The following is an 8,685-nucleotide window of genomic DNA, read 5'->3' on the forward strand; positions in this document are numbered from 1 at the left end:
ACTGTAATAGGTGACAGGGAAAAGCCCCCCTGATAAGATGATATGGAGTAAACTTGAAGGATACTGGAGAGCTGGCTGTACAGATATGGGGGGCTGGGAGGAACGGCAAGTGCAGAGGCCCTGAGGTGGGACCATGCCCAGAATGTCTGAGGATGAGCAAGAGGCCAGTGTGGTGGGAGCAGGTGGACAGGGCGGGGAGCATGGGAGAAGAGAAGGTCAGACGGGAACAAAAGTGTAGGTAGATCACATAGGGCCATGTAGGGATAGGCCTCTTCTCTCAGTGAGATGAAGAATCATAGAGGAGTTTTGGGCAATGGAAGGATGTGAATTGCATTTTGATGGAATTGTTCTGGCTGGGCAAAGTCGGGGGCAAGGACAGATGTAAGGAGACTGGTTTGGGAGTTTTTGCCACTATCCAGTGGCTAGTTGGTGGCAGCTTGGACTAGAGAAGTCATGGGGCCCGGTTTTAAGACAAGGTGGTTGGTGGGCCCTCAATAAAAGAGAGCAGGCAGCATGTATAGGCACAGGTGCAGTAAGAGGAGGCAGAGGTGTGGTGTGGGAGCTTGTGGGAGTTCCTCGGATGTCTCCTGTTTTCTTAGTATTTAAGGAAGCTAGCTGATTGTGAGGAGGGGTGAGGAAGTATTAGATGTCAGCAGGGAAAGGAGATGGCATGAAATATTCATCTTGGAGAGAGGGAGGAGGAACAGACTCTAGCAATGGTTTAAACTTCGGTCCATGCCTCAGACTCCCCTGGAGGCCTGGTTAACGCAGAGGGCTGGGCCCACCTCTAGAGTATTTGATTGAGTAAGTCTGACATGGGGTCTGAGAATTTGCATTTCTAACAAGTTCCCAGATGATGCTGATGCTGCTGGTTGAGGGACCATCTTTGAGAACCACCAGACAAGAGAAATATAATAGGCTTGCTCGGCCAAATGGAAAACCCATTTGTGCTTAATGATGGTGAATTCACTGGAAGGCCGTCAGCATGGCTGTGTTTCTGTCCCATGCTCAAGGCACAGGACCTGGTGCAGAACAGGCAGCTGGATTGAACCTGGGCTGAAGGTTGGCCAAGTGGGTGCTACAAGTTATGAGAAAGTCAAGAGGGTTAAGGGGGAGATATAAACGATCGATTCCACTTACTGACTTTGGAATTGAACCTGGACAAGGTGAGAAGAGAGGAGGTGAGACAGCAGAGAGGTGACAAGATTCAGAGCTTCAAGGATAATTGGAGTCTGGGTCCTGGGGAAGGTGAGCTGGAAAGATGGGAGGTGTAAGTGGTAAGTGGTCCAGGAGCTAATGAAGACTGAGGCCATCACAAGGAACAGCAGAGGTGGGTGGAAGACAGGCAATTAGAGGACAGGAGATCAGAGTTTCAGAAGGTTTATCTATCTGTTTGGATATTGAAAACACTGAGAATTAAGACAGGAGCAATGGGCCGGGTTCAGTGGCTCATGCCTATAATCCCAGCACTTTGAGAGGTCAAGGCAGGTGGATCACTTTAGATCAGGGCTTCAAGACCAGCCTGGCCAACACGGTGAAACCCCGTCTCTGCTAAAAATACAAAAAGTAGCCAGGTGTGGTGGCACACACCTGTAATCTTAGCTACTGAGGAGGTTGAGGCAGGAGAATTGCTTGAATCTGGGAGGCGGCTGTTGCAGTGAGCCAAGACCGTGCCACTGCACGCCAGCCTGGGGACAGAGCAGGACAAGAGCAGTGTTAGAGAGAGTGGCAGTGAGCCAGGAGCTATCCTCAAGCAATCAGAGGTGACCTGGTGGCCAGGAGGTGCACTTTGATGACATGAGGTTCAAAGCCTGAAGGTTTTACAGGAGCAACGATAGAGAAGAGAGTGGCCATGGCAAGGGGGAGCAGAGAGGAGAGAGGAGCCCACCGCACCTTCAGGCCCAGGGCTCGGAGGCAGCAGAGAGTGAACACAGCCACTTGAGGCAGCTGAGCTCTGAGTGAGAGCCAGGGACTGTTCCATCTGTGGTCCTCGACCCAGCCACAAATTAGAAACACCCAGGGAATTTTGAGAACATGCCAATACCTGGATGCCACAGTCTGAAATCTTATTTAATTGGTCTGGTGAGGAGCCTGGACTTCAGGATGTTTTTAAGCCCTCTAAGTGATATGAATGTGCAGCCTGGGAATCAGAGTAAGACAATCACGGGGACCCTTAGAGATTTGCACAGGAGTCCAGAACACAGACTGGCAGGTTTCGGGAGACAGGGTCAGAACTGGGGACAACGGCAAGGGGGACATGAGGATTCAAGTCCGGAGGAGCAAAGGGAGACCTGGGAGACCTGAGCTTCTATAGTAACAGACAGGAAGAGGGCTCAGGTGCCTCATGGTGGTCTCAAGACAGATCATGGTGCTGAAGCTGTGTTGGAAAGAGGCAGAGGTGGGTGGGGGTCTTGCCAGCAGCACAGAGAGGGTGGTGGTCTCTCTCCATAACAACCACAGTGTCGACGTGGACAGGGAAGGGGTGTCCTAACAACAACACCTGTCTCAAAGAACAAAATGTCAACAAATTGAGTTTCAAAGATTTAATTGGCTTTTACTAGCAATTCATGAATTGGGCAGATCCCCTCTGCAAACTAGAAGGGTGCTTCAATGAGCTGAGCGGAGGTGGTGGGCTTTACAGGCAGAAAAAGGCTGAAGAAAGCAGAAGTGAGGATCAAGAAGCAGAGAGGTCATTTCCAAGTTACTTTCCTTAGAGGGTTAAAGCAGAGAAGACTTCCTTATCATGCTGGCTCAGGTTGATGAGCCCCTTTGGGCTGGTAGCTGTGAATCTCTTGTTTTTCAAGAAACTCCCCCGTTGCCAAGTTTAGTTTTATACACGGCACCTAGCATGAGGGACTCCATTCCGGTTTGATCTGTTCTGCTGGGGTGTAGAATAGGGGCTCAGTCCAAAACAGTGGTTTTTTTTTTTTTTGTCTCATAAATTGTATTTAACACCTGGGCCTCCAGGGCTGCAGCTTGGCTCCTAGCTTCCTCTTCCCCTTACCTCCGTGTCAGATCCCTCAGACAAGGGGTGGGTTTTAGTGGGGCAGGGGAGTCTGCAGTGGTTAGAGTACAGACTGTTGAACCAGATGATCTTGGTTCAAATCTCTGCTCTGGGCAACCTTAGATAAGTTAGTCAATTGTTCTGTGCCTCAGTTTCCCCATCTGTAGAATGGGCTTATAATAGTACCACCACTGAGGGATTTTGTGAGCATGAAGTGATTTACTTTATCTCCTTGCTAGAAGAATGCATGGCATATAGTAGGGTCTAGCGTGTTTGCCATTACTCTTTTTTTTTTTCTTTTCTTTTTTTTTAGAAGATAGGATCTTGCTATGTTGCCCAGGCTGGTCTTGAACACCTGATCTCAAATTATCTTCCTGCCTTGACCTCCCAAAGTGCTGGAATTATAGGCTTGAGCCACCATTATTCTTTACAAAACATCTCCCAAATCATCTATTTCTCTTCATCCTCATTATTCCAACACCAACACAAGCCACCGTCATCACTTGCCAGGAGTCCTACAGTAGCCTCCTTAACGAGTCTCCTGTTCCTATTCCATGTCTACTCTAACCTGCTGTCTCACTGCAGCCAGAGCGATTTGAAACTGGTTTGAAACTGAAGATCAATCCCTATTCCTCCTATGCTTAAAATCTTCCCATGACTTCTCATCCATGGCATTTAGAATAAAGTCCCAAATCAGTATACCCAGGTTACAGCAAGGTCCCTCACAACCTGGCCTTCCTCCTCACCTCATTTCCTCACCCACTAAATTCCAGGTTTGCTGTCCTTTCTCTTCTTCAACATGCCACGCACACTCCTGCTGTGAGCCTTGGCACCAGCTGTTCCCTCTGCAGAGTACTCATCCTCTAGCCAGTACGTGGCTGGATTCCTCCTGTCACTGAGGTCTCACTGGAGGCCTTCCACGGCCCCAGTGTCAGGGGTCTCCGATCCACTTTGTTCACACCTATTTTCATTTTCTGCATGGCACTTACTACTCTTTTATATCTTCTTGTTTTTATTTGTTTACAATTTGCTCTACTTTGGATTTCTTCTGAAGGAGAGACTGAAACAAAGGTTTGGATACAGATAGTTTATTTGGAGAATGTTGCCAGAAAGCAGGGAAGGTGAGACAGGAAAGGTGCGAAGTCAACGTGAGGGTGTTGCCAGCCTCTCCCTTTACTCTGGAGAGTATCCCACCAAGACCTGTGAGGCGGGTCATACAGACTGCCTCCCAGAGTTGTTCTTCTGAAGGACGGGGGCCTCAGCCTCTCTCATTCACTCCCTGCCCTCACTGTTGAGGGCTGCTTCTGGGCAGCAATTTCTCCCTTCCAGGTCGTGCTTGCCTGAAAGCCAAATTGGTTCCAGCTACGTCACGGCATTGGTGAAGGCTCTGGCAGCCAGAGAAGAGTCAGAACTTTCCCCCACAGCTGTGGCTGAACTCAGTGGTGGCCCAAGTGGCTGGAACAGGCACCAGTGGTGTCTGCTGCCTGCTCCATTTCCCCCACAGAGTGTAAGCTCTTCCTAAGTGGAAATGTGGCCGTTTCTGCTTACTGATATATCCCAAGAGCCTAGCACAGTGCCTTACACAAAGTAGCTATCACTGAATATTGGTTGAATGGACTCCTTCATCAATGCAAGGGTAGGCACTGCTGTTATCCTCATTTTCAGACGAGGAAACAGACTCACCCAGCTCACATAGGTGGCACAGCTGGAATATGAGTCCAGGCAATCTGACTTTAGACTTCAAGCTTTAAAAAAAAAACAAACAAAAAAATACAAACAATCCCATAGCATTTATTGCCATCTTGTAATAACATAAGGGTAATCAGAACAATATGAATAAATGTTCATATTGGACAAAGGACATCTAAAAACCACTGTATCCTTCTCAATAATTTCTCACTTCACTGATCATTTCTAGTTGGAGACACACTGTAGCCAAGTACTATTATCTCCTTTTAGCATGATCCGACCCATTGTTTTCTTGACTTTGTTTTAGAGTGAATCTCTTCTGCATCATCTAACACAAGGTTCATATACTCATCAAAACTAATGATACAGCCTTCTATTCATGTGTTCACATGCTTGTAGAGCCACACCTGAATCTGGGATCAATTTTGTAAGTACTTGAAGATGAGGTTGATGGACTGCACCATAATCTTCTACACTTTCTGGCCTGGCCACGGAATGCCATTGTGGAATTTCACAAAGAGTACACCTGCACACGGACTTCAAGCTTTTAACTCTAAAAACCTACTTCATCAGTAGCTATAGTTACTGAGGACTATTATTAGAGTTGATCATTTAATTTACATTGGCAGTGTAATGGTTTGGGATATTTATTTCAGACATTGCCTTGCCTATATGGCAAAATGGCTTTTTTTTTTTTTTCCTTTTTGAGACAGAGACTTGCCCTGTCACCCAGGTTGGAATGCAGTGGTGCAATCTCGGCTCACTGCAACCTTTGCCTCCTGGGTTCAAGCTATTCTCCTGCCTCAGCCTCCTGAGTAGCTGGGATTACAGATGTGTGCCACCACGCCCGGCTAATTTTTGTATTTTTAGTAGAGACGGGGGTCTCAAACTCCTGACCACAGGTGATCTGCCTGTCTCAGCCTCCCAAAGTGTTGGGATTACAGACACGAGCCACCGCACCCCGCCTGGCATAGTGGCTTTCATATTGTGTTAGAGTATGAGCAAGAGTACTAAAAAGAATGAAAAACCCCAATGTTTCAAAGGCCTTGGAAGACAGGATAAATGCTTGCAACTGGCCTGGTCTGATACACAGCAGGAAGAGGTCCTGGGGCACATGCATGCTCCACAGTTGGTGCCTGGTAGCAGGAGTCGGGAAGCCTTTTTTGTAAAGGGCTGGATAGTAAACAGGCTTTCTAGGCCATAGAGTCTCTGTGGCAACTGCTCACCTGTGCCGTAGTAGAAGCAAAGCATCCACTGCGAATATATAAACAAGTGGGTGGGGCTGTGTTCCAAGAAGAGGCCAGGTCGGATCTGGCCCGCAGGCTGTGGCTCTCTGACCTGTCTTCGAGGATGTAAGCGAGAGCTTCTGATCTTTCGAGAGAAGATGAAAATCAGGAATTTTATGTAAAGAAAATTTCCCAATTCTGAAAATACAGTATGGGCTCCCAGTTTGCTTGCCACATCACCTCAAATACGTGTATACTTTTGTTCAGTAAATAGGATATAAGTATCAACCACCATCATACCCATGGCATGTGAAAAATACTGTAGTTCAAAAGAGTGACACATTCCCCTGGAACAGGCAATAATCACTAATGGCTTAATTCAGGAGATGGTGCTTAGCGGGGATTTAAAAGTTAAAGTTTACCCACATAAAATTTAAGGTGTGGGAACATTCCCAGCAAAATCAATAGTATGAGCAAAAATATCTGAGGAACCACAAATATTCATTTTGACAGGGAGCAGCAGGCGATAAGTTTAGACACGCAGGCAGGCAGACCGGTGACTGCTGGGGGGCTGGAGTCTGGTTTATGGACTGTTCCAAACGGCACTTGTAGGGAAGCTGGCGTTAGCAATGCCCGTTAACAATGGGGACATGGAGCAATCAAAAATGGGGGGACCAGTTAACAGACTGCTGTGCTAAGTAGTAACTGTTTCTTGAAACGAGCTCTCAACCCATAGCCAACATGCCCAATTTCTAGCTCAAGAACTAAAATCATAGAATGTCAGAGCTAGGAGGAAGCTCAGAGGTCTAACCACCTCTGCCCCCTTTTACAGATGGGGAAGCTGTGATCTGAGAGATGTCGCTTGCCCACAGCCATAGAGCAAGCTAGGGCAGAGGCAAGCCTGGAACCTGGTTCCCATGAGCACACACACCAAGAGCCTTGGAAACATATACTCTCACAAAGGAGAAAAGGTTTGGCTGCTCGTGTTCTATAGTGTAGGTCACAAAACCCCAACACAGAATTTAAAGACAGCAGGAAAAACGTGTGTAACAAATCAACAGACCAAGTCTTGTTAGTTTTAATGCATAACTAATTCTTCCTTTAGCAAAACTCTAAGACACCAACAGAAAGATTGAAAAAGGACAGTTTGTAGAAGAAATGCATATGACAGAGTTTCACATTCAAAAAAATGACAGTCTGGCTGAAGAGCAAAGAAATGTGAACTAAAATCATATATTCACTTTCATAATCAATTTGAGGAAACACTGATTCTAAATATATATTTATGATAGATAGATAGATAGATAGTTTTTTTTTTTTTTTGAGACCAAATTTCACTCTTGTTGCCAGGCTGGAGTGCAACGGCATGATCTCGGCTCAATGCAACTTCAGCCTCCTGGGTTCGAGCAATTCACCTGCCTCAGCCTCCTGAGTAGCTATGATTACAGGCTCCCACCGCCCACCATGCCTTGCTAATTTTTGCATTTTTAGTAGAGATGGGGTTTCACCATGTTGGCCAGACTGGTCTAGAATTCCTGACCTCAGGTGATCTGCCTGCCTCAGCCTCCCAAAGTTCTAGGATTACAGGCGTGAGCCACCGCGCCCAGCCGGATAGATAGATTTAACAATGACTTAGTCTGGGTGGGAATCCACTTTTTAACATTGTTGATGGGGATGTGTTTTAGTATAGCCTTCCTGGAGGTCAATTCATAATCTATTTCAGAAGTCTTAAGACTGTTCATACCTTTTGTCTAAGTCAAGGTTCTCTAGAGAACCGGAACCAGTAGAAGATGAATGGATTGATTGATTATAAGGAATTGATTCACATGTTCCTGGAGCCTGACAAGTCTCAAGATCTGTAGTTGGCAAGTTAGAGACCGACGAGGTCTGAGGGTGTAGCTCCAGCCTAAGCCCACAGGCCTGAGAACCAGGAAAGCCTTGGGGATGGTTCCAGTCAGCATGCTGGGGCACCTGAAACCCAAGAAGAGCCAACGTTTCAATAACTGAGTCCAAAGGTAGGAAAAACCAATGTCCCAACCCAAAGACAGACAGAAAAATAAATTCTCTTTTACTCAGCCTTTTTGTTTTATTCAGGTCTTCACCTGACAGATTGAGGCCCGTCACACTAGGGAGGGCAGTCAACTTCACTCCGTCCATCAATTCAAATATGACTCTAGAAACACCTCCACCAACATACGCAGATCAGTGTTTAACTAAATATGTGGGCACCCCCCGGCCCAGTCAAGTGGACACACAAAATTAACTGTCATACCCTTTGTCGCAACAATTTCACTTCCAGGAGCATATCCTCAGGTTACTGGAGAAGCATAAAGAAAATATGTTTTTAGGATTTTCACCTCAGTGTTGTTTACAATGGACAGAGAAAAGCCAGAAGCAATGTAAGAGTTGTCAATAGCTCTTAGTCATATTTGAAATACCTAACAATAAAAGACAGGTTAAATAAATGAATTGTCTATATGACAAAATATTATGTAGCTTGTAAAAATACTTTTTGAGCCAGGCATGGTGGCTCACACCCATAATTTCAGCTACTTAAGAGGCTGAAGTGGGAGGTTTGCTAGAGGCTAGGAATTTGAGACAAGCCTGGGCAACATAGTGAGACTCTGCTTCTAAATAAACAAGCTTTTGAGGGACTTTTTTTTTCTTTTTTTTTTAAACACGGAGTTTCACCATGTTGGTCAGGCTGGTCTTGAACTCCCGACCTCAGGTGATCCACCCACCTTGGCCTCCAAAGTGCTTGAATTA

General features: G+C 46.3%; 1 pseudogene; it reads right to left on the reverse strand.

Annotated features, from left to right (window-relative positions):
* Positions 1 to 4,773: 4,773 nt before the first annotated feature.
* Positions 4,774 to 5,195, reverse strand: LOC116533110 (annotated as a pseudogene).
* Positions 5,196 to 8,685: the final 3,490 nt, after the last annotated feature.

This window comes from Sapajus apella, unplaced genomic scaffold (genome assembly GCF_009761245.1).
Source record: "Sapajus apella isolate SASKATOON/1434 unplaced genomic scaffold, GSC_monkey_1.0 scaffold79, whole genome shotgun sequence".
In the NCBI taxonomy this organism is placed as follows: Eukaryota; Metazoa; Chordata; class Mammalia; order Primates; family Cebidae; genus Sapajus; species Sapajus apella.